Here is a 26389-nt window from a genome sequence, read left to right as displayed (position 1 = left end):
ACTTAGACTCTGTTGTTTACTCCTTCACTCCCCTAGCTTAACTGCTGGTTCTTCCCGCCTCCAGAGCTGTGTACTCCTCGGTGGGCGGAGCCAACCACCTGGCCCACCCCCTGGTGTGAACATCAGCCCCTGGAGGAAGGCAACAAGGATTTTGGTAGCTTTGGTGTTCCTAACTGGGATGTAGGGTGTGGTGGTGTAATGACCTGTGACCCCTGGCTTCCCCAGGGCGTCACAGTGACACCACCTGTGGTACGCGGCCAGAGATTAGCCGCCGCTGCTGTTGCTGTCCTCCGGAGCGGATGGTAATAGCAGCCAAAGATGGTATCGCTCCCCACAGGCGGAGTGGGCCCTGGTAAGGATGATGAGGGTAGTAGTGATTGAGAAGGCCATTTGGCCCCGAGGCACGGGGCGGCGGTGCAGGTAATAAGGGTCTGAGTCAGATGCTGCGGTTCCAGGTGTCTTTAGTCACTCTTTGTGCCGATCGCCCGAGTAGTACTGGTCACCCACTGTGATAGGCCTCCTCGAACCCGGATTCCTTCGGAGGTCAGTCTGGTGTCGTGCTCGGTGGGTCCCTTCCTCCTAGCGCCTTATGTGTTGGATCCCCGTGGCTTAAAGCTTCTTGGGGACCCCAGTCCATCTCGAGTAGTACTCTTGTCCCTATTTGCAGGTGCCGCGGCTCCGCAATAGGGCCTGGCTGTGTCCAAGGCCCTGGTTCTTATCTGGCACTATGCTTTCTGGTTCTGTGTGGCCAGGGAAGCTTGCAACCTCCCCGTCCCAGCAGATTCTGGAAAACCAACTTGAAGAAGGATCTTCCCTAGGGTCTTGCACCCTGAGTATCGCCGGTTCCAAGGGAGCAATGAAGCTCTCCCCTCGACAACCGCATGAACTGCTGTGTCCCACCTGAGCACTGGTAAGACACGTCTGCTCCTTTCCTCTACTGCTGGAGAACCCCTAACTGTTGTGTTGGCTCCTAACTCCCCCTGGTGGCTGCTCCTCCCCAGGTCCCTGTCACTAGTGGGTGGTGCCCTCCATGTTTGAAGGCTACCTTAAGACCCTACCTTAGCCCAGTCCCATTGGGGAGGGCAACCTGGCGGCGTATTTGAGTATGTAAGTGGTGAAACCGGTACCGACCTCCTCCGTATCTAAGTTAAGCACTACACCTTAAATCACGTGCAGTACTCTGGCGACTTAAACCTCAGGGGCGCCACACTATTGCGCTCATACCTCATGCCAACAACATACTACTGAAGATCCTACATGGTTCCAGCCTTAATTTGACAAAGAGCTGCCAGAGGAGCAAGCAGGATTCAGAAAAGGCAGAGGAACGAGTATAATGACCCAGAAGGAGCCATTATAAAACTTTCTGTATTCACAGGAGTCTGTAGGACAATTTATGGTTTGATGTATTGCCTGGTGTCATTCTGTCAAATGTATTGTAAGTTGTTGCTCTGTAATACCACTGGAGACCAGCAGGTGGTGGTATAAGTGTTGGCAAGGTACTGTATAGGAAGGTTTCTGATCAATATCCTCTATAGCCTGGTCACTATGGTAACCAGGGAGAGATGACAGTTGACAGTTGGCAGTTGAGACAAGCCGGGCTGGAGGTGATGAGAAGGTGACACGAGGTAAGCTCACCCCATACCAGGTAATGGCAGTATGTTACAGCCAGGACCTGCCTTTAACAATCGGAGGTGGAGTTGGAGCTCTGCCCACGACTGTTAACCTATTCAAATCCTGCTGTCAAACTCTGACTGCGGGATTTAACAAGCACCAACATGTGGGTGCGCCATTTTAAGCTCCCATGGCTGGGCTTCAAAGGAGACTGTGATTTTCACTACATGCAGCAATGCTGTGGCATTGCTGTATATAGCACAAGTAATCAGAAATTGTAGGTTATAGTCTCCTAAGAGGACTATTAAAAACAGTAAGAAGTAAAAGAAAATATGAAAAAATAAAAAACACAAACTTTCAAATCACCCCCCTTTTTTCACAGATGAGTAAAAAAAGTAAACAGAAATACACATATGTGGTATCGCCGCATTCAAAAAAGTCAGATCTATCAAAATCTAAAAATAATTAATACGGTCGGTAAACACTGTAAACAAAAAAATTCAAAAATGCCAAAATTACATTTTGTGGTTGGTGAAATACCACAAAAAAATGCTGCAACAAGTGATCAATACGTCACATCTATCCCAAAGTGGTATCATTAAAAACATTGTCTCATCCCACAAAAAAAAATAAGCCATCACACGGCTCCATTGACTGAAAAATGAAATCGTTATAACCTTCAAAGCTGATAGTATTTTTCACTAAGTGATAGGATTGCTTTCTAATTACTGATAGATTTCAGCTGGGGTCCTCCTGACTCTCCATAAATTTTGTACCTCTCTTTCTTCATGTTTTCAATACTTTTTCCCTGTGTCATTTCTCATATTTGCCCATCTCTAAATGTATGGTCATCTATGGTTTGATTTCTTTACCTGTGTGGATTGGATGGATTGTTACTGACGTCTGGTGTGAAATTCTCACCAGCACCTTTAGAAATATGTTTACTTTGAAAATTAGTGACAAGTTCAAGGCTATGTGCCCACGGGACAACGTACCTGTGGATATATCCGCAGGTATTGTGTCGCCCCTGACCTGATCAGGCACCACTGAGTACTGCACCCATGCTGGGTCAGTACAACCCAGGTAATCCCAGAGGCTGATTGGGGTGTGGACACACAGACACCAGTAACCAGGAACACACACACAGCTAGAAGACCCCTGAGCAGACTCAGGGAGGGGGCGTGGCCCTCGCCTCCCAGCTAGTGATGGGTGGTGAGACTGGAGACGAGGCGTGTGCAGAGGCAGCCGAAGGAGCAGAAGGCGTGAAGCCGCGTCTGGAGGGCAGAGTGGAGCAGGGCCCTGCCAGACACTGCACCGTTCGTGGCTGCTGGCGGGGGAGAACGGCTACCTTGCAGGGCCGCCTGAAAACCACCTAGGGCCGGAGTGCTGAGAGGTGGCTGAGTAAGGGGACTGCCTGGTAGACCAGGCCCGCACGGGAAAACAGGTTCCCAGAGCAGGAACCTATTTACTAGGCCTGCTAAACCTGCTGGTGAGGGCACTGCATGCCCTTCACCAACCTACACAGAGTCCGCAGCTATAGCAGCAACGAGGGGTCCCATAACTGACAAAAGGCAAGCAGCCAGAATTACTTGGTCCACGCGGCCCGCAAATGGGCCAGAAAGGGGAGAACGGCGTATGCGACTTCCCTGGGTGATCCCAGCAAGACTTCAAGTCGGGGTCACCTCAAAACAAGAAGGGCTAGGAAGGCGAGTCAGTAGTTACCCCTACATCAGCCGAAGGGATACCTGGTTCCACCTGGTTCACCATAGCATCGCCCGGGTTGACTCACCCCTGCCACCTGAAAGTGAGTAAAAACCCTGAAAGACTTTGCTGCTTGGGTGTGTGTTCTTCTGCGACTTGTGGTACTACACACTTACACTGGGCCCTGGGGCCAGCCTCACTCTCGGGAGGCTACAACATCTGAATGCATCTAACATCGGCCCCAGGCATCCCCTAAACTGCAGTGGCGGTCACCCCTGATCGCAAATACCGAGAGTGGCGTCTTGAATCCCCCATTGAAGGTAACCTATCTGTGGCCAGAAGATTTCCAAGCCTGTGGAGACCCTGCGGCGTCCTGCATCAGAAGGTAATGCGGGACTCCACTGTATGTCTGCAGGTTTCTCGCAGCAGCTCCCCGGAATCCGCAGCTGTCCATTGCATTATTGTTGCACTAAACCTGCGGGACAAGTGCGGAAATACCTGCGGAATTCCCGCCCTGTATCTCCATAGTGGAAAGGCTGGACATCCGCAGATATTTCCGGAAGAATAATTGACATGCAGTTACGTGCGGCTGCGGGACATCCGCAGCATATTCCGCAGCCGCACCATTGATACAGCACTGCCCAAATTCCATAAGATAACATGGGGAGTGTCTGTGTACTTGCTTAAACCTGCGGGTTTTCCACGGCAAAATCCGCGGGTTTTCCACGGCAAAATCCACGGGTACATTGTCCCATGGGCACATAGCCCAATGCCTATTTCACCCGCTGTGTGTGTGTGTGTATATTATATATACAGTATATATAGATATTGTAATATTGTATGTACATATACAGCTAGCTGGTATCTATTAGCAGCTGCTGGTATCTGTAGTAAGGTTATTACAGGCTCATTATTATCTCATTACGGTTGTGGATTGACCCTCTTTCTCTGCACCTCTTCCAGGGTCTTCAGTAAACATCCCTGATGTTTTGACAACTGGCCTAAGTTTCTGTTTTGTCTAAAATGGAGTGGCACATGTGAGAGCCAGAAAAATTAACATACAAAACCATATCAAAAAGGAGGAGAGAGGGGAAATGCAGGATCCTTACAAACAGGTATTGTATTTATATTCTGCGGTCATTGTACATTGTCTCCTAGGGGGCATTAATTGGATATTGTATGGAATCGAATCCTTTAGAGACCCTATCCCTTCTATCCTTTAGAGCTACACCAAACAAGTGTTAAGCCCCTGTCACACACAGAGATAAATCTGTGGCAGATCTGTGGCAGATCTGTGGCAGATCTGTGGCAGCTCTGTGGTAGATCTGTGGCAGATCTGTGGTTGCAGTGAAATTGTGGACAATCAGTGCCAGGTTTGTGGCTGTGTACAAATGGAACAATATGTCCATGATTTCACTGCAACCACAGATCTGCCAAAGATTTATCTCTGTGTGTGACGACTCCTTTAAGCTGGTTCAACTGTACACATTTTAGGTGATTGATCATTGCTGGTCTGTGATAACTATCGCTCAGGATAACTCCATCTCTTATGACAAACGTCCTTACAATATTCAATATAAATGTTTTTTTGCATCGATCGGTGACCTTGGATGATATTATCTGGCCTGCAATCGGTGGGTCCAAATCTTTTGTTTGCAATATTTCATACAGATACTTTCATCGCTTTAAGGGTGAAGGTAGACTTAAGCCCATCAAGGTCACCCTATAGACTAACATGCAAAAAAAAATGTATACTACCCAGTTTAGTTTTTTTTTTACAATGACGTTCCATGGATGTTAGAGGTCTCTTATTAGTCCAATCTTGGCCCATTAACAAGCAATGATTGACCATATGGTTGATGGGTGACTGTGTTATATGGCCTGCTTACAGGAGCCATTTAAAACTGGTGAGAATAGAACAATCATAATTAAGTTTATTAACGATCATTTAATACGATTAAACTGTTTTTGAAAAGTACAAATATTACAATGGTTGCTTCATGAAGACAGTCTGATTATGCACTGCATGTGTCGCGGGCGGGGAGGGCGCTGCGCTCACCCACTGCTCGGGTCCGGCTGCTGCTCGCTCGGTCGGTGGCTCGAGCGGTGGGCCGGATCCCAGGGACTCGAGCGGCGCTCCTCGCCCGTGAGTGAAAGGGGTGGTTTGGTTTAGGGATATTGTCCGTGACGCCACCCACGGTTTGTGGTGAGGTTGGGGCACCACTGCTACTCTGTACGGGGATCCTGGGAGCGTTGACAGGGAGCAGCTGAGATGTTTTCTCCCCTCCATGGGTAGGGGGATTTTTGTAGTCCTGGGGCCCGGAGTTGTTGGCTGTATGGTGGGTTGCGGGGCTTGGCCAGGTGCAGGGTCGCGGGCAGCGCAGTGCCAGACGGCACGGTGGTACTCACTCAGCCAGTAACGCACACTGAGTCTCTGGTAAAACAAACGGCTGGATGGACGAGTCCCACAGACGGCTGCGGCGGTCACTCCCAGTAGGTTGGCGGTAACTGTCTCTCCCTGCACCGGTGTTCTGTTCTCGGCCCCAATGACTTCCCACTGATAGCCCGCTCCCCAGCGGTATGTTGGCTAAGGGAGCCCTTCCTTTGCCCGCAGGCTCTGGCCCTGGGAGCTCTAGCTCTGGCGGTAGCTTTATCTCCCTCACGGTTTGGACGGTTGCCTTCAGTCGGGTCTTTACTGCTGGGAAACCCCGGAGGTTCCCGTCGCTGACGGATTTGACCGGTTTTACGGCGACTCCTAGCCTGGTCGGGGTCTGTAGGCCCTGCCGGATGGTGCTGGCTTCTCTTCGCTCCCCGGTTCGGTACTGGCGGGCCACCGCCCGTCCCCGGTCCTCACGGTTGTGCGTCAATCGGCCTCTCCTGCAGACGGTCACCACCGTCTGCCAACCTTGCTGTCAGGTGCCCGGGCCACGTACCTGGACACGGCCAGTCAGTTCCTCCACTACTACTTCCTCACTCTACAACTCCTAAACTCAACTGCTTTCCTTTTCCCGCCTCCAGGACTGTGAACTCCTCGGTGGGTGGAGCCAACTGCCTGGCTCCGCCCCACCTGGTGTGGACATCAGCCCCTGGAGGGAGGCAACAAGGATTTGTGTCTGACCTTGATGTTCCTAACCAGGGTGTGGGGTGTGTTGTTGCAGTACCTGTGACATCCTGGCTTGTCCAGGGCGCCACATTTCCCCTTGGTTAAACGCAGACCGTCCGCGGGCTGCTCGTCCAATACCGGTTTTATTTTCACAACTAGAAAAATAGAAAACGGTAAAATACATATCAAACATAAGCATTCTTTATAAACGTGCAAGAAGAGGAAGCAGTCCAGCTCACCACACTGCCTTGCTGGTATAATCCAATCCTGCGCACGGAAATGGTTTGGCCGCCAAACAATTTATGGAAGAAGAAAAAGTTTCCAGCGCCAGGGAGGAGAGTTAAAAGTCCATTTTATTGAAAAATATCAAATATAAAAATCCAGCAAGTAAGGCATGAGTGTCGGATAGCCAGCAGAACAACGCGTTTCGACGTTAAGTCTTAATCATGTTCTGATAATACCTGCGTTCAGCTTCCTTTTGTTAGTTCCCCCTACTTCCCATAATCAAATACACATGTGTTGGTAACCCAGGATAGCTCCCTTGCCTTAGACTGTGGGAGATCCGGTAGGGTGGAAGTAACTGAAGGAAAAGCTGAGGTGGAAAAATATATAAAATAATACATACAAATAACACATATTTAAAATAGAGACATAAATAATTCTCTATAATTGGTAGTGGATAAATGGATTGTAAAGATCTTCAATTTTTGCAAATATAAAGTATATATTTCATAGCCAACAAGTATAAAGCATATTTCCCGAATATATATATATAAGCTAGATCGGAATTGTGATCCAATAAAAACAGTGGAAAAAAGAAAAAAAAATTTGTGTAAAAAATTTATAAATATTCAAAGGTATATGCCTATGGAGATCTCTAGAGGTATAAATTTGAGACAAGCCACGAATAAAGTGTATGAAGCACAGTTTGTATGAGTTAAATTATGTTGTGCAAAGTTGAAAACGCAATTGCGTGATATGAATAACGCATCATATGAACTAGGATGTAAAAGGCAGAAGTAAATCACAGGTAAAGTTATAGGGGGATATATTGATATTGTAGAAAAAGAAGGAAACCCCCTTTACATCTATTAATTAATTTTGCCTGACATAAAAGGGACAATTGGTATATGTCCAAAGTATAGGGCTACTAATGTAAGATTAAATCCTGGCGGTTGTTTAAGCCATTTGGGTATCTCGTACCCAGGGTGAAGATCCAGAATGTCTCTCGGTTTAGGAGTTTCCTTCTGTGGTCCCCACCCCGGGTAGGTCTGTGAACTAGTTCGATGCCCATGAATTGGAAACCACTGACATCCCCCTTATGTACTGAGGCAAAATGTTTCGATACTGCAGAAATAGCAACCGCATTCTGTTTAGTCACGTCCGAGAGATGCCTCCTGATCCTAACTTTTAAAGGTCCAGTGGTGCAACCAGTGTATTGAATATTGCAAGTTTTACATGTAATCAAATATACAACATAGGTAGAATTGCAATTTATTAAGGAACCTATGGAAAATGTTTTTTGATTGACAGAAGAATAAAAATGTTTTCCTTTTATTACGTTTTATTCGATAAGTTCTCCTACAAGAATCTGCTGTTAAAATAGAGTTAGTGGCTGTAGGTTTACGGTATGGATTATCTATCCATCAATAATTTAGATCTGGTTACTATTAATCCATACCGTAAACCTACAGCCACTAACTCTATTTTAACAGCAGATTCTTGTCACAGTTTGGCCACCAAAAACAATATCCCGGTAGGAGAACTTATCCGAATAAAACGTAATTGTTCACAATCAAGTGATTATGTTAGGGAGGAAAACCAGGTCTGTGACCGTCTTTCTCACAGAGGGTACCCTCATTGGGTTTTAAATAGAGCTAGGAAAATTGTGGGAGAAATTAATAGACAAGATCTACTGTATCTTAATAAATCCTCATATAAAAAGAGGAGTATGGATAATAACATAGTTTTTTCCACTAACTATAGTAATCAATATACTGCCATCACCCATATAGTAAAAAAATATTTACCGATCTTAAATGAGGATACAACATTGAAAGTACTTACTCAGGGTAAAATCAAATGTGTTGCTAAACGAGCCCCGACTCTTAATAGCATCCTCTCCCCAAGTCTTTTTTCTAGTGTTGATGAACATACTGAGAGATCCTCCTGGATTAACATAAAGGGCTTTTATAAATGTGGTGCAACCAGATGTAAAACATGTAATTTTGTCCAAAAAGGAAACATTTTTTATTCTTCTGTCAATCAAAAAACATTTTCCATAGGTTCCTTAATAAATTGCAATTCTACCTATGTTGTATATTTGATTACATGTAAAACTTGCAATATTCGGGGCGTGGCCTGGACCTCATGTAGAGAGGAAGCAGCGTGGGTGAGCTCCTGCCTTGTTCCTGAAATATCCTGCACACCGGCCTTGCTGACAGGCAGTACCGACCCTGGAGGGCTGCAACACTACTTATAACACCTGGGGAAGCGAGCACAGCCAGGATATGCCGACCCGCAGCAGCAATAAAAGGGACAGAGACGCGCAGGAGCGTGCCTCTGAAGAATCCAATATGGCGCCGCCGGCATCCACACCATCCCGAGCTGGAGCAGTGGGAGTAGCAAGCAGGTTGGAGCGGTTTGCCAGAGTGGCCCCTGGCACAGAGCCTACCTACAACGAGGCACCCGATGGCAGCGCTGAACGGGCCCTGGAGCAGGGAGAAAACATACTCGATGGTGAGACTGTGAGTACCCTGGGCCCTGCATGTTCAGCAGCACAAGGTATGCAGACACACAGGCCTGTGCTGGCAGAGGGAGGAGGGGGAGATGTGGAGCAAACAACACCTGTTTTCACTGAGGCCATACTGAGAGACATTCTGGCAGCAATTAACTCTTGCAATACCACATTGGCCACTCTAAGCAGCCAGATGGGAACTGTCACCTCAGATATGGCCTGTATTAAACGTGAGCTGCAAGGGATGACTGTCAGAATGGGGGAGCTGGAGGAAAGAGTGAGTACAACAGAGGATAAATTACCACCAATGTCACGAGAGCTGGGAAAGGCCACGCAAAATATCTCCACACTGCTAAACAAGGTGGATGATTTGGAGAACCGCTCCCGCAGAAGTAATTTGAGACTGGTGGGGGTCCCAGAGAGGATGGAGGGCAATGAACCATTGAATTTCTTTGAAAAATGGCTTAAAGACACCATGGGAAAAGACATACTATCCTCTTTCTTCACCATTGAAAGGGCGCACAGGGTCCCTGCGCGTGCCCCACAGCCGGAAGCACCCCCACGTCCTATTCTGATTAAACTACTGCACTATAAAGATAGGGACACTATCCTGCGCAGAGCCAGAGATATCAAAGAACTTGCACTTCCATGGAGAAATCAGGAAATATTGATATCTTCCTCCCATCAATTGCAACGTAAAAGAGCGCAATTTATTGAGATCAAAAAACGCCTGCGCAACCTACAAGTGCCATATTCCATGATGTACCCTGCTAAGCTGCGGATTGCGGCGAACGGAGAGACTCATTTTTTTGATACGGCTGGGGCGGCATTGTCTTGGCTGGATATCAATGAGAGATCCCTGAGGAGGAAGAATACCTGAGATTCTCCTTTCTGCCGCTAGGCGTTGTTTTTGTTTGGGACGCTATGCTGGTGAGCTCATTACAGTTAAATTCATCTAGGATCCAGGATGGGAGACGGCCGGTTCATTGTGGACACACGCTGCACTAGCGAGTTGTGGGCCCCCCTCCCTGCATGGACTTGGGGTGTATTTTTAGCCCTGATTCTCTCTATTTGGGAGAAATGTGTAAGATACACTTGATTTTGAGGGCAGGGGCACTGCGCACTGGTCTGCGGAGCCCTATCTCTCTCCTTGTTTTTCTTGTTTATTGTTGTATGATGCAATGTGTTTGGGAAGTGTGGTGTGCCTCAGTCGTGTCGCTCAACCTAATGTTTTTGAGAATCGGTGGAGAACGCCTCTCTCCTCCAGGTATGAAGTATCCGTCCGGATCATATCTTAGTCTACGCTTATGGCGACATCTTTAAATATTGTAGCGTGGAATGTTAGAGGGCTCGGAGATGCGAACAAAAGATGTGCTATATTTACTCACCTACAGAAACTTTTACCGGCTATTTTATGTCTCTCCAAGACCCACATGGTCAGGGATAATGTTCATTGGCTGAGGAAGGGATGGATCGCGCATGAATATCATTCCACATACTCGACCCATGCACGGGGTGTGAGTGTGTTGGTGCACAAATCCATCCCGTTCTCATGTACCAAATCAGTGGTTGACCCGGGGGGCAGATTTGTATGTTTGCTTTGCACAACGTATGGTATACAATTTATTCTGGTTGCGATATATATCCCTCCACCATATTCAGTCGAACCGGTAAAAAGGATTTTGTCTATTTTAGATTCCCTTCCATCTGTGTCGACGCTTTTGATAGGGGATTTTAATAATTACTTACATCCCTATCTAGATAAATTACACTCGGGAAACATATCGGAGAACACCGCCCCGACTTCATTTGCTAGAATGCTAACAGAGCTGGGTTTTGTAGATCTTTGGCGTGCCCAACACCCCACAAACAAACAATTCTCCTGCTACTCTAGCTCCCACCACACCATGTCACGGATAGACTTGGCTATTGGAAACGCACTTATGGCCTCATATACACAAAAGGTGGCCTACCTACCTAGAAGTGTATCTGATCACTCACCATTACATGTTACGCTTGCATGGGGAAACCCCCTCGCTCTGCCCAGGCCTATCTGGAAACTTAATCCCTTCTGGATCCAGCTTATTGGGGGATCTTTATATGATAACATTCTAGAATACTTTCATCTTAATGAGTGCTCTGCACCGCCACACATAGTTTGGGACTCTATGAAAGCTGTGGTAAGGGGCATATATATTAGAGAAATATGCATACGCAAAAATCAAACCAAAGGTTACACCCAGAGTCTGATTCAGAAGGTATCTGATGCGGAGGCTGCGGCGGTGCTCAACCCGACAGTAGAAACTAAAAACACTCTAGAGAAGGCACAGATGTCACTCAAAGAAAATCTCATGTCGGTGGCAGAAAATAAACGCTATTTCCTTAAACAAAATTATTTTATGGCGGGGAGGGCGTGGGGCACCTACTGGCCACAGTCATTAGAGCACAGGAAGGATCTTCCTATATAAATAGGTTAAAGACGGAATCAGGTGACTTTGTAACAGCAAGCGAGGATATAATAAGAGAAATAAAGAGGTATTATATGCGGCTATACACATCAGACTGTGACCTCACGGAGACTGAGATTGAGCAGTATTTGGATGCTCTCTCTCTTCCTACACTGAGTGATGTAAACAGGGAATTGCTGGACCGGGACATCTCATTGGAAGAACTGGAGGAAGCGCTTGGCCAGACACAAAATTAAAAAGCTCCGGGAACGGATGGCCTGCCTGGAGAGTTTTATAAAACGTATGCACCCTTACTGCTACCCAAACTACTTAAGGTATTTGAAGAATCTGAAAGGCAGAGGGTCCTCCCGCCCTCTATGAGGGAAGCCTTAATAGTCTTAATATTAAAACCCGGAAAAGATCCAGAGATCCCGGATTCGTATCGCCCAATTTCTCTCCTACAAACAGACATTAAATTGCTGGCCAAGGTGCTCGCCAATAGGATGTCCCGAGTCATCTCATCTATAGTGCAGAGTGATCAGACAGGATTCATTCCATGCAGAGCCACATCTATGAATCTCAGGAAATTATATTTGGGAATTCAACATAGTTCTGAGGTACCGGGGGAAAGGGCAATTTTGTCTTTAGACGCTGCTAAGGCGTTCGATAGCCTTGAATGGGAATATATGTGGGCTGTACTTCGGAAAATGGGCTTTGGACATAGATTCAGAAATTGGGTAAAACTGCTATATGACTCACCGGTGGCGAAGGTTAGGGTTAATGGCAGGGTCTCCGAGTCTTTTCCTCTTGGAAGAGGTACTAGACAGGGGTGCCCGCTTTCACCCTTGCTATTCGCGACTGCAGTGGAGCCGTTGGCAGTGGCAATACGGAAATCCAGGGAGGTAGAGGGATTTCGGTGTGGAGCCGTGGAACAAAAGATATCATTATACGCAGACGATCTACTCTTATATTTAGACAGGGTACGTTCCTCGATTTTGCCGGCAATGAATATCATTCGGGAATTTGGGCAGAGGTCTGGTCTACGAATCAACTGGTCCAAGTCGGCTTTAGTGCCGTTGGACCCCCTTCCGGGGGACTTTTCGGACTTACAGATTCCAGTTCCTGTGGTCCGGGAGTTTAAATATCTGGGAGTAATTGTCAGCCCAATCCCGAAGGATTTCCAGGCCTTAAATCTGGAACCCCTGTTACAGCGATTCAGAGCAAAAGTGCATACCTGGTGCCGTTTGCCGCTATCAAATATCGGCAGATCCAATTTAATTAAAATGGTAATGATGCCACAATTACTATACCTTATACATAATTCTCCAGTGTGGATATGTAGGGAATTTTTTGTAAAAATTAATACAATATTCCGGGAACTTATTTGGAAGAAAAAGCAAGCTAGGATTCGACTGGAAGTGCTACAGCGGGGAAAGGAGGAGGGAGGACTGGCGGTACCAAACCCATATATATACTATATAGCCTCCCAGATGCAACATCTGAGGGGTTGGGGCAAAGAAGGAGGGTATGATACCAGTGGTGATATAGTGAGAGAGGGATCGGTATGGAAATACCCAGGTTGCCGGTTGGATGTGGGACAAAGACAGATAAATGGGGCACGATATCCCACACTGGCTATGATATTCCGGGTGTGGGACAGGGGTAAGTCTCTTTTGGGGATAAGCGGACCTACAGAGCTCTGGCCACTGTGGCAGAACCCCGACTTGCCAGAAATTAAAAAATTAGTAGGGTTCAGAGGATGGGAGGATAAAGGGATCCATTTAGTGTCACAAGTACTACAAAATAATACTCTTAAAAGCTTTGAACAACTGAGAACGGAGTTTCACCTTCCGCATGTCTTCTTTTATCAGTATTTGCAGCTGAGACACGCACTGGAAAGACAGGGGAAGACAAACCCGGTAACAGTGACACATAATCAAACATTACATAGGCTGCTTACATCTGAGTCCTCTAAGGGTCTTATTTCGGAACTATATAAAAAATTACTACCTGCCCATCTGGAAACACATCCATTGATTGTTAAAAGCAAATGGGAACGAGACGTCGGTCCCCTGACGGAAGGCCAGTGGTCTGATATATTGGAACAAGTTCCTAAACTGGCGGTATCGGAGTGCCAAAAGCTGTCTCAAATATATCTCATCCACAGGGTATATAAAACTCCCAGTCTACTATTCAGGATGAGACTTAGACCAAACGCACAATGTGTTAGGTGTGGACAGGATGATGCCCATTTGATGCATGTTATGTGGGAGTGTGGACACATTGGTGATTTCTGGAACCAAACCCTGGGACTTATAGATCAAATATATCATATCACAATACAACCGTCGCCCCGCCTGTGCCTGTTGAGTCTGTGGGAAGGAGAAGTGGATCCGGATTCTCCAACAGCTCTGGGAATAGCCCGTATCTTGTACCAAGCAAGAAAGCTACTAGCATATCACTGGTTAGACCCTCTACCACCAACATTACCAGAGCTCAAAAACAAATTAAATAACGTCATAAGATTAGAAAGGGGAGTTTATTTAAAAAGAAAAACATTGAAAAAGTTTTACAGCATTTGGCGGCCATGGATGGAGTTGCCGGGCCTACCCTCTAGTGCACTGGTTCGGGATGCAATGCTGGACCGGTTACTGTTGTGCCTGCAGTGATGGCATGTGTGAGGAAGGGAATTAAAACTAGTTTTTTCTGTGACGAAGTGGACTTTGAATGAAGAGGTGAGAGAGGACTGGAAGGGTTTCATGGATGACTGCACGGAGAGGGAGGAGCAGGAGAGTATAGCAATATGATGTGGAGCGACACGGCTGATGGAGGAGGTGTTCCTGTTAGTCTGAGGCATTATTGCATAATTTAAGTTTTGTTTATTTGTAGAGCCACGATGTTTGTAGGCTCAAGCTATATAATATAATTATGATTTGAGAACTCTATTATTATATTTACATACATGCAGAGAAAGAACCTGATTTATAAATCACATGTGTTTATCTGTTTATTGTTATCAGTTATATGAAAAGTGAAATACTCTCTGTATCGATCCCTAATGATTTAATAAAAAAAGATCTGATTAAAAAAAAAAAAACTTGCAATATTCAATACACTGGTTGCACCACTGGACCTTTAAAAGTTAGGATCAGGAGGCATCTCTCGGACGTGACTAAACAGAATGCGGTTGCTATTTCTGCAGTATCGAAACATTTTGCCTCAGTACATAAGGGGGATGTCAGTGGTTTCCAATTCATGGGCATCGAACTAGTTCACAGACCTACCCGGGGTGGGGACCACAGAAGGAAACTCCTAAACCGAGAGACATTCTGGATCTTCACCCTGGGTACGAGATACCCAAATGGCTTAAACAACCGCCAGGATTTAATCTTACATTAGTAGCCCTATACTTTGGACATATACCAATTGTCCCTTTTATGTCAGGCAAAATTAATTAATAGATGTAAAGGGGGTTTCCTTCTTTTTCTACAATATCAATATATCCCCCTATAATTTTACCTGTGATTTACTTCTGCCTTTTACATCCTAGTTCATATGATGCGTTATTCATATCACGCAATTGCGTTTTCAACTTTGCACAACATATTTTTAACTCATACAAACTGTGCTTCATACACTTTATTCGTGGCTTGTCTCAAATTTATACCTCTAGAGATCTCCATAGGCATATACCTTTGAATAGTTATGAATTTTTTACACAAATTTTTTTTTCTTTTTTCCACTGTTTTTATTGGATCACAATTCCGATCTAGCTTATATATATATATTCGGGAAATATGCTTTATACTTGTTGGCTATGAAATATATACTTTATATTTGCAAAAATTGAAGATCTTTACAATCCATTTATCCACTACCAATTATAGAGAATTATTTATGTCTCTATTTTTAATATATGTGTTATTTGTATGTATTATTTTATATATTTTTCCACCTCAGCTTTTCCTTCAGTTACTTCCACCCTACCGGATCTCCCACAGTCTAAAGGCTACTTTACACACTGCGATATCGGTCCCAATATCGCTAGTGTGGGTACCCACCCCCATCTGTTGCGCGACACGGGCAAATCGCTGCCCGTGTCGCACAACATCGCCCAGACCCGTCACACATACATACCTGTCCGGCAACGTCGCTGTGACGGGCAAACCGCCTCCTTTCTAAGGGAGCGGTCTGTGCGGCGTCACAGCGACGTCACTGAACCGCCGCCCAATAGCAGCGGAGGGGCGGAGCTGAGCGGGACGTAGCATCCCGCCCACCTCCTTCCTTCCGCATAGCGGCCGGGAGGCAGGTAAGGGGAGCTTCCTCGTTCCTGCGGCGTCACACGCAGCGATGTGTGCTGCCGCAGGAACGAGGAACAACCTCGTTACTGCTGCAGTAACGAGATTTGAGAATGGACCCCCATGTCACCGATTAGCGATTTTGCACGTTTTTGCAACGATGCAAAATCGCTTATCGGTGTCACGCGCAACGGCATCGCTAATGCGGCCGGATGTGCGTCACGAATTCCGTGACCCCAACGACTCCGCATTAGCGATGTCGTAGCGTGTAAAGCCCGCTTAAGGCAAGGGAGCTATCCTGGGTAACCAACACATGTGTATTTGATTATGGGAAGTAGGGGGAACTAACAAAAGGAAGCTGAACGCAGGTATTATCAGAACATGATTAAGACTTAACGTCGAAACGCATTGTTCTGCTGGCTATCCGACACTCATGCCTTACTTGCTGGATTTTTATATTTGATATTTTTCAATAAAATGCACTTTTAACTCTGCTTCCTGGCGCTGGAAACTTTTTCTTCTTCCATTCTTTATAAACTTCCCTTTACGGGAGGCACTTTCTTTTAACGTTACTAAACGGTAGTCAATTTTTATTAACGGTAACGGCTTCCGCTCTCCCCCCCGCCCAAACAACCTGGCCCTGATGCTGCCCCTAAGAAGTGGGCAGCACCCCTTGCCCCAGTCCAGAACCAAATTGCCCGAGTGGGTACGGTCTCTTTCAGGGAACCCACGTCCATGGGGGACCCCTGACCCCCGGAGGATCGCCACCGGTTACAGTAGTGGCGGGCCTGGGCCATCCCTTTTCTCCAGGCCCATCCTCCCAAATCAGCCTCTCTGGAGGCGGTCACGGTATAAGCCAACAAAGATATTTACATGCCACTAAGTTTGTGGTTGCCCTGCAAGTTCTCGGGCTTGTCCATAAGAAGTTCCTTACGCAACGGTTGCAGAAAGTCCCTACGGGGACTAGTTGCCGGCAACGGCTGGTTCAATCACGGTGTCAATCTGATAAACTTCTTCGGTTGATTCAATCTTATCATTCAACAACATTTAACAACATACAAGTACATCACCCCCCTAAATGTTAGTCTCCCTGTACCTAAGTGGGGGTCGACCTAGGTTGGGACGTGTGGACCTACGGGGGCCAAGGTTGGTGGTGGTAGGCAGTGAAGTAAAGGGCACGGCTAGTCCCTCCTCCCGGCTATCATGTGGAGCAGGCAGAGGCATAGGGGAGCTGGGTGCAGGCACGTCCCTGGGCGCTGGGGCATCAACGGCCACTTCCATCTCTTTTTCCTCCACGGGTTGTGGGAACAGTATTACAGGAAGGATCACTGCGCCGTTCTGTGTTGGCCAATCGGCCGGGAAATCGCCCATCATGGTGTGGATTACCCCTTTCTCCTTCCCCTCAGCCGGTTCGGTGGCCAGGGCTTCAGTTGCCGTCCTCAATGGTGGGTGACACCTCTTCAGGTGATCTCGGGAAACCGTGGCCGAAGTCTTCCCCTGGTCACGGCTGATCTGGTAGGCCTTTCCATTCTCCCAATTGGTGGGTTGTATTACATACAGGGCCTCCTCCCACTGGTCGTCTAGCTTGTGGGTCCTTCGCTTTTGCTTCAAGACGACATCTCCGGGCATGAAGGGACCTGCAGCCGCCTTTTTGTTGAAGCACTGCTCTTGTTGCTTCCGACTCTGGCACAAGTTCTTTTCTACATAATCCTGGACCTGTCGGTACTGTGCTCTTCGTTGAATGTCCCATCCCGCGGTCGAAGGGAGCACTTCTGGGGCCTCCAACCCCATCTCTAGGTCCACTGGCAGTCGACCGGGCCGAGCTCTCATCAGGTACGCCGGTGTGCACTTTGTAGAGCTAGAAGGAATATTGTTGTACATATAGACCAGATCAGGTAGTTTCTCTGGCCATAGGTTCCACTCCTCCAGCGGCAACATCTTGAGGAGGTTCAGGACCAAGTGGTTCGTCTTCTTGCACATGCCAATGGATTGGGCGTGGTAAGGCGTAGTCCGAATGTTCTTGCAACCGTACAGCTGGCAGAATTCTTGGAACACCTCCGCTTCAAAGGCCGGGCCCTGGTCGGTAAGTACCTTCTCCGGGTATCCATGTGGCCGACAGAAATAGGCCTGGAATGCTCTAGCGGCGGTACGGCCGGTCAGGTCCTTGACTGGGACAACCACCATAAATCTTGAATAGTGGTCCACAATGGTCAGGGCATAAGTATACCCACTTCGGCTAGGGGTGAGCTTCACATGGTCGAGGGCCACCAGCTCCAGCGGTTGATGTGTAACGATTGGGCGTAGCTGGGCCTTCTGGCTGGCCTCATCCCTTCTTCTCAGTGTGCAGGGACCGCATTCTCGGCACCAGGCCTCCACAGATTGCCGCATCCCGCTCCAATAGAACCACTCTCTTAACAGCATTTCCAGCTTTTTCCACCCAAAGTGTCCGGCACCGTCATGGTATGCCTGGAGGATAGTGGGCACGTTAGCTTGAGGAATAACCAGCTGGCGAACCTTTTCGTGGGTCTTCGGATTGATTAACTCCCGATACAGCTTCCCTTGATGCAGGTATAACCGGGTTCGTTCCCGCCACAAGCGTTGGGCCTCGGTAGGGGCGGTAGGGTCCATTCCAGCCGAGCCCTGTTCAACCAGGGTTTTGACCAAGCGGACAGCGGGTGCTTGGTCCTGGGCTTCTTGCCACCCCTTACTGGGCAGCGGGTCCAGGCTCACCTGTTGTTGATGAACCCGCAACTTCTCGACTGGCGGCCGGTTAAACGCAGGCAGCTCGATCTCTTCGAGGTCATGATCGTCCAGCCCCTCTTCCGACAGGTGAGGCATCTGGGAGATGGCATCGGCATTGGCATTTGTACGGCCGGCCCGGTATTTGATAGTGAAGTCGTAATTGGCCAGCCTGGCCACCCACCGCTGCTCCAATGCACCCAGCTTGGCTGTATCCAGAAGGGTTAGTGGGTTATTGTCCGTGTAAGCGGTGAACTTGGCCGATGCCAGGTAATGGCGGAACCGCTCGGTAATAGCCTACACCAGTGCTAGAAGCTCGAGCTTGAAGGAGCTGTAATTCTCAGGGTTCCTTTCGGTGGGTCGGAGTTTTCAGCTGGCATAAGCGATCACCCTTTCTCTTCCGTATTAATTCTGGGCCAATACCGCTCCCAAGCCCACATTGCTGGCATCAGTGTAAAGGATGAAGAGGAGGCCGTAGTCGGGGTGCGCTAGGATCTCTTCCCCGGTCAACGCCGCCTTCAGCTGGTGGAAGGACTCATCGTGCTTTTCCTCCCACACTAGCGGAGTCCCGGTAGGCCTACCACCCTTGGTCTGTCCCACGAGGAGGTCTTGCATGGGGGAAGCCATCTTCGTGTACCCTTCTATGAAGCGGCGGTAGGAGCCCACTAGGCCCAGGAACTGTCTCACCTCCCTCACCGTAGTCGGCCTCGGCCAGTCCTGTATGGCAGTGATCTTTTCCGGGTCTGGGGCGACGTCTTCCGCGCCCACCACGTGTCCGAGGTACTGTACCCTGGGCTTCAACAGGTGACACTTGGAGGGTTTCAGTTTCATCCCATACTTGGCAAGGGACGCAAACACCTCAGCTAGGTGCTCCAGGTGAGCTTCATATGTCTGTGAGTACACGATTACATCGTCCAGGTACAGCAAGACAGTCTCAAAATTCAGGTGTCCCAGACAGCATTCCATTAGCCGTTGGAAGGTTCCAGGGGCGTTGCACAGCCCAAACGGCATGCTATTGAACTCAGAGTCCCATGGGGGTAGCGAAGGTGGTCTTTTCGCGGTCTTCGGGGGCTACGGCCACCTGCCAGTATTCGCTGGTGAGGTCGAGGGTAGAGAAGTAGTTGGCGGTCCTCAGCGCGGCTAGAGATTCTTCAATACAGGGCAGAGGATAGGCATCTTTATGGGTTATTTGGTTGATTTTCCGGTAATCCACACACATCCGCATTGTGCCATCCTTTTTCTTGACCAGCACCAACGGAGCGGCCCAGGGACTGCAGCTATCCCGAATAACCCCTGCCTCTTTCATGTTTTTCAACATATCTTTGGCGCATTGGTAATGTGCGGGCGGAATAGGCCTATACCTTTCTTTAATAGGGGGGTGCCTGCCGGTGGGTATGTAGTGTTGGACCCCTTTAATCTGCCCAAAGTCCAGCGGGTGTTTGCTGAAAACCTGCTCGTATTCCTGCACTACCCGGTATACCCCGTCCCTGTGATGTGTTGGGGTATCGTCAGTGCCTACATGCAGCTCTCGACACCACTCACCCAACTGGGCAGGGGGCGTGTGGCGAGTGGTGGAGGGCGAGGAGGTTGGGGAGACTGTCTCTTGGATGGCGTGGGGGTCCAGGGTTAGTAGTTTGGCGAGGGTGGCGTACCGTGGGAACCTAACCTCTTCCTCCCCACAATTTAGCACTCTCACGGGCACCCTTCCCTTCTTAATATCCACTACCCCCCTGACGGCCATTACGGTGGGCCAGTGTTCTGAGGGCATGGGCTCTACCATGGCCGGGTAATCATGCCCCTGGGGACCTACCGCTGCCCTACACCAGATCATCATTTCGCTCCGGGGAGGCACAGTTAAAGGGGCCACGTCCATCACTCTCACTCCTCCAATCTCTCCTCCCGCCGAGTCACTTGCTGCTGGTACATCAAGGCCCGAATCTCTCGCTGCACCGCCCTTTGTAGACCTCCCGCTGCAGTGGCGGCCAGCTGTTGTAGTAGGGTCAACACCTCACTCATGCAATGCTCCATTACATTCGTTCCTAGCACCACCTTTGGATCATGATAGCTGGGGTTATTCCTTATCTCGACCATCCCTTGGTGTTGTAGCTCGGTTCGCCCCACAGTCATAGCCACATGTTTGTACCCCACTTGGGTCAAAGGGAGGCCATCAGCGGCAATCAATGTCATGCTGCTATCTGGAGGGGCAAGTTCATCCTCCCCCCAATAACGTTGATACAGTGTATACGGTATCGTGGTTACCTGAGATCCAGTGTCCAGGAGCGCCATCAGCGGGACGCCGTCCACAGCCAGAGGGATGATGGGGCGGGCCCCGATGAACCGGTCCCACCAGTCGGGGGGCCACTGGGTTCTACTCCTGAGGATTGGCCCTTGGCCCCAGGGGTTGTTCGTTTAATGGACACCGTCGGGAGTAGTGACCGGGCTTACTGCACTTGTAGCAGATCAGAGGTCCATACCGTGGGTCAGTAGCCCTTCTCCGCTGCATCCAGGGAACATCTTCGGGACGATCGGCGAGCTGTAACCCCCCCCAGGGGCCTGGATCTTGTTGGAGGCTGCAGTGCGGCGAGGATCTTGGCGAGGTCCCCATCCATACGACGGACCTGGGCAGCCAGCTCCTCCATCATTCCGCCAGAATTCACAGGCGCTGCCGGCGTTGGGGGAGAAGGAGCTACCACGCTTGGAGCCATCTCAGCCGGCCACGGGGCCGCTTCCGGGACTTCGTATGCCAGGGGCTGCAGAGCCTTAATGGCCCGTTCTTTCAGCACGGCAAAGTCCACATCAGGGTGTTCTAAGGCCCACAGATGCAGCTGTTTACGGTCCTCCGGGGATCTCATCCGCTGCACGAATTGCTCCACCAGCATTTTGTTACAATCAGCATCATTGATGGGGTCCACCCGCTTCAGCGTCCGGAGAGAAGTTTGTAGACGCAGGGCATAGTCTCTGATGCTGTCGGTAGGCCACTGTCGGCATTGGTAAAACTGCATTCGCAGTTCAGCCCCGGTGCGGATTTCAAAGGCAACCTGTAGCTTCTTGAAGATAGTGGCCACAGAGGACCGGTCCCCCTCGGCCCAGGTCTCCGTCTCCTGCTCAGCTGCGCCGGTTAGCTGCCCCAGCACCACCGCTGCACGCTGCTTCTCAGTCAGGGGGTACAGTTCTAAAAGCGGGCTAAGCTTTTTCCGGAAGACCTGCAAGGTATCAGGTTTCCCGTTGTACTGCGGCAGCCAGGTAGCTCCGGGCACATAGGGCAAGGAGAACGGCATCACCTGAGCAAGGGCGGGGGCCGCGGCTCCCCCCGCTCCTGCGGCCAGAGCACGGCCGGGCCCATTCCCATCTGCCGGCACGTCTGCGGCTACGTCCACCGCTCCCCCAGCGGCTTCGTCGGGCGCCGACATCTTGTTTCCGTCCCCCTTGGTGTCTTTTCGGCACCTCCTCTTCAGGGGCGGAGCTTCGGCTTTCGCGCCTCCACTGCTCGGGAAGACGCTCGAGCGGGGACTTTTCGCGCCCAATATGGCGGCTTCCGAAAATTTTCGGCCGGACACCTCCGGCGGGACACAAGGCGCACCTCTACCAGACGGCAGAGCGATAAGATCCTGTTCGTGACGCCAAGTTGTCGCGGGCGGGGAGGGCGCTGCGCTCACCCACTGCTCGGGTCCGGCTGCTGCTGCTGCTCGCTCGGTCGGTGGCTCAAGCGGTGGGCCGGATCCCGGGGACTCGAGCGGCGCTTCTCGCACGTGAGTGAAAAGGGTGGTTTGGTTTAGGGATATTGTCCGTGACGCCACCCACGGTTTGTGGTGAGGTTGGGGCACCACCGCTGCTCTGTACGGGATCCCGGGAGCGTTGACAGGGAGCATCTGAGATGTTTTCTCCCCTCCATGGGTAGGGGGTTTTGGTGATCCCGGGGCCCGGTGGCGGAGGTCGAAAGGTGGGTTGCGGGGCTGGGCCAGGTGCAGGGTCGCGGGGCAGCGCAGTGCCAGACGGCACGGTGGTACTCACTCAGCCAGTAACGCACACTGAGTCTCTGGTAAAACAAACGCCTGGATGGACGAGTCCCACAGACGGCTGCGGCGGTCACTCCCGGTAGGTTGGCGGTAACTGTCTCTCCCTGCACCGGTGTTCTGTACTCGGCCCCAATGGCTTCCCACTGATAGCCCGCTCCCCAGCGGTATGTTGGCTAAGGGAGCCCTTCCTTTGCCCGCAGGCTCTGGCCCTGGGAGCTCTAGCTCTGGCGGTAGCTTTATCTCCCTCACGGTTTGGACGGTTGCCTTCAGTCGGGTCTTTACTGCTGGGAAACCCCGGAGGTTCCCGTCGCTGACGGATTTGACCAGTTTTACGGCGACTCCTAGCCTGGTCGGAGTCCGTAGGCCCTGCCGGATGGTGCTGGCTTCTCTTCGCTCCCGGTTCGGTACCGGCGAGCCACCGCCCGTCCCCGGTCCTCACGGTTGTGCGTCAATCGGCCTCTCCTGCAGACGGTCACCACCGTCTGCCAACCTTGCTGTCAGGTGCCCGGGCCACGTACCCGGACACGGCCAGTCAGTTCCTCCACTACTACTTCCTCACTCTACAACTCCTAAACTCAACTGCTTTCCTTTTCCCGCCTCCAGGACTGTGAACTCCTCGGTGGGTGGAGCCAACCGCCTGGCTCCGCCCCACCTGGTGTGGACATCAGCCCCTGGAGGGAGGCAACAAGGATTTGTGTCTGACCTTGATGTTCCTAACCGGGGTGTGGGGTGTGTTGTTGCAGTACCTGTGACGTCCTGGCTTGTCCAGGGCGCCACACATGCGAAGACGGATGTCCTTTATGGAACTACGACTGTGAGCTAGAGTCCCTCACAAAGAGCAGACCTTGCTCTGAAGGACCTAGTATCTCTATGTGTTACATGCTCGGCTTTTCATTTGAACGGCTGACATATAATATAACATTACTTCCACAGAAGCTTCAGCAAGGGCAATGTACGGCAATAACTAGTTGATTGCATTAATCAGTGTTCCCCAACTCCATTCCTCAGGAGCCACCAACATTGCATTGCATGTTGTCAGGATTTCCTTACTATTGCACAAGTGATTGTCATGTGCTGTCCGTCCGCACATTGCATCATGATCTGTTCACATTGCAGAGTCCGACAGGCAACCTGGTCTCTCTTAAGTGCTCAGCTCGGCTGGGCATCGGCTGAGATGTTTCACTGCTCCCAGCCCCATGTAGGGGTTAATCCTTGTTGTAGCAGCGTGCTGAGAGCCAGGTTCCTGATTTCCTTCCACTGCCGGTCTCCTCATATTTAAGGCTGGGGTGTGTAGTAGTAGACCACTAAAAATAGTTTCTGCTTGCAGTTACGATATCCCGGTGTCCGTGGTGATCCTCCATTTGGTGATCAGCGATTTGATGTCCACGCTGTATGATAGCTCCCTGGTGCGACTTTCTCATTACCCTTTGGTTTATTCCCTCCGTTGTCTTTTTGTCTCTCCTCTGTGGATATTTGCGGTGAGGACGCAGGAGAGGTTTTCTTCTGTTGACTCTTCCATGAAGGCCATATTTGTGCAGGTGTCTCTGAACAGTAGAACAATGTGCCACAGCTCCAGAGTCTGCTAAATATTCCTGAAGGTCTTTTGCAGTCAAACGGGGGGTTCTGACTTGCCTCTCTAGCAATCCTACAAGCAGATCTCACAGATTTTTTTCTTGGTCTTCCAGACCTTATGTTGGCCTCCACTGTTCCTGTAACTGCCATTTCTTAATTACATTTCAAACTGAAGAAAGGGCAACTTGAAAACACTTTGCTATCTTCTTATAACCTTCTCCTGCTTTGTGGGCCACCATCATTTTCATTTTCAGAGTGCTAGGCAGCTATTTAGAAGAACCCATGACTGCTGTTTTTTGGCACAAGGTTAGAGGAGGCAGGGTTTTTATAAAGCTATGCAATTTTCATCACCTGGCCTTGCCTAATGATGATAGTCAACAAGCCATAACCCTAACAGGCTTATTAGGGTCTAAAACCTTGGTCAAAGTTATATGAGCTCACAAATCTCTAAGGGTGTTCAAATTTTTGCAACGGCCCATTTTCATTTTTGTCATTTTGTGCGTAAAATACAAAGAAAATGAGTCATCTTTAACGTTATGCCTTTTAGAGGCACCGGGCCAAGGAGACTCTGTGTGGTGACATGGCTTTGGACTGGGTGCATGATACTTGCTACTTCAGGCTCATGTTCAGCACCCCTGCTGTCAGTCCTCGATGCCATTTTATGTGTAAGATATGCAACACCAGCGTTCACTTGGTCAACTAGTTTTTGTTTACTTTTATTCTTCACACCATTATGACAGACATGGCCTTCCTTTCTCTCTCTGTGGGGTGCTACTCTTCATTCTGTCCTTGCTATTTCAGATCTAGTCCTTCATACCATGGAGTCTGCTCTTTCTTCCCACTAATACCACACACCTTTATCCAGTTCTGGACCCCGATTTTCTAGCCGTACGACTCTTTAAGCCCGCCAGGGTGAGTCTTAAGCCCGCTACACACGCTTCAATATATCTCACAATCCGTCGTTGGGGTCAAGTTGTAAGTGACGCACATCCGGCATTGTTTGTGAGGTATCTGCTTGTGACATCTACTTGCGATCAGGATTGAACGCAAAACCGTTGATCGCAAACACATCGTATCATTCTCTAGAATTGAGCGTTTTGTTGCACGAACCTAGTGAATTGTAACGTGTGACATCCCTCATACGATTTTGATGTCTGAGGCTATGTGCGCAGGTGTGCGCTCTGCACCGCAGCTTAAAAAAGGTCCGCTTCAGAGCGCAGCTGAAAAGCTGCGTTCTGAAGCGCCTCACAATGTCTGTCAGTCACTAATCTCTGTCAGTCGGTCACTATCTCTGTCCCTCACTCTCTGTCCATGTCAGTCTATCCCCCTCTCTCATATACTCACCGATCCCCGATCCCCGGCGCTGCACGGCGTTCACACTGCTCCGGCGGCTTTTACTGTTTTGAAAAAGCCGGCCGCCCATTAAACAATCTCGTATTCCCTGCTTTACCCGCCCACCGGCACCTATGATTGGTTGCAGTGAGACACGCCCCCACGCTGAGTGACAGGTGTCACACTGCACCCAATCACAGCAGCCGGTGGGCGTGTCTATACTGTGTAGTGAAATAAATAATTAAATAATTAAAAAAAACGGCGTGCGGTTCCCCCCAATTTTAAAGCCAGCCAGATAAAGCCATACGGCTGAAGGCTGGTATTCTCAGGATGGGGAGCTCCACGTTATGGGGAGCCCCCCAGCCTAACAATATCAGCCAACAGCCGCCCAGAATTGCCGCATACATTATATGCGACAGTTCTGGGACTGTACCCGGCTCTTCCCGATTTGCCCTGGTGCGTTGGCAAATCGGGGTAATAAGGAGTTATTGGCAGCCCATAGCTGCCAATAAGTCCTAGATTAATCATGTCAGGCGTCTATGAGACACCCTCCATGATTAATCTGTAAATTACAGTAAATAAACACACACCCGAAAAAATCCTTTATTAGAAATAAAAACACAAACATATACCCTGGTTCACCACTTTAATCAGCCCCAAAAAGCCCTCCTTGTCCGGCGTACTCCAGGATGCTCCAGCGTCGCTTCCAGCGCTGCTGCATGGAGGTGACCGGAGCTGCAGAAGACACCGCCGCTCCGGTCACCTCCACGCAGGTAATGAAGACAGCCGTGCGATCAGCTGAGCTGTCAGTGAGGTTACCCGCTGTCACTGGA

General features: G+C 49.4%; 1 protein-coding gene across 1 annotated transcript in view; it reads left to right on the top strand.

The window, feature by feature from the left end:
• Positions 1 to 1567: 1567 nt before the first annotated feature.
• The window catches only part of LOC142301955 (nodal homolog 2-A-like), a 54951-nt gene continuing 30129 nt past the window's right edge, over positions 1568 to 26389 (top strand). Inside the window, exons 1-2 of the mRNA XM_075343017.1 lie at positions 1568 to 1625; positions 4276 to 4427. The gene's annotated coding sequence lies outside the window, so the exon portion shown is untranslated. The remainder of the gene's footprint in view (positions 1626 to 4275; positions 4428 to 26389) is intronic.

The sequence above is a fragment of the Anomaloglossus baeobatrachus genome, chromosome 4 (genome assembly GCF_048569485.1).
Source record: "Anomaloglossus baeobatrachus isolate aAnoBae1 chromosome 4, aAnoBae1.hap1, whole genome shotgun sequence".
NCBI lineage: Eukaryota > Metazoa > Chordata > Amphibia > Anura > Aromobatidae > Anomaloglossus > Anomaloglossus baeobatrachus.
The sequence above is the reverse complement of the archived record's forward strand: the minus strand, read 5'-3'. Positions and strand labels throughout refer to the sequence as shown.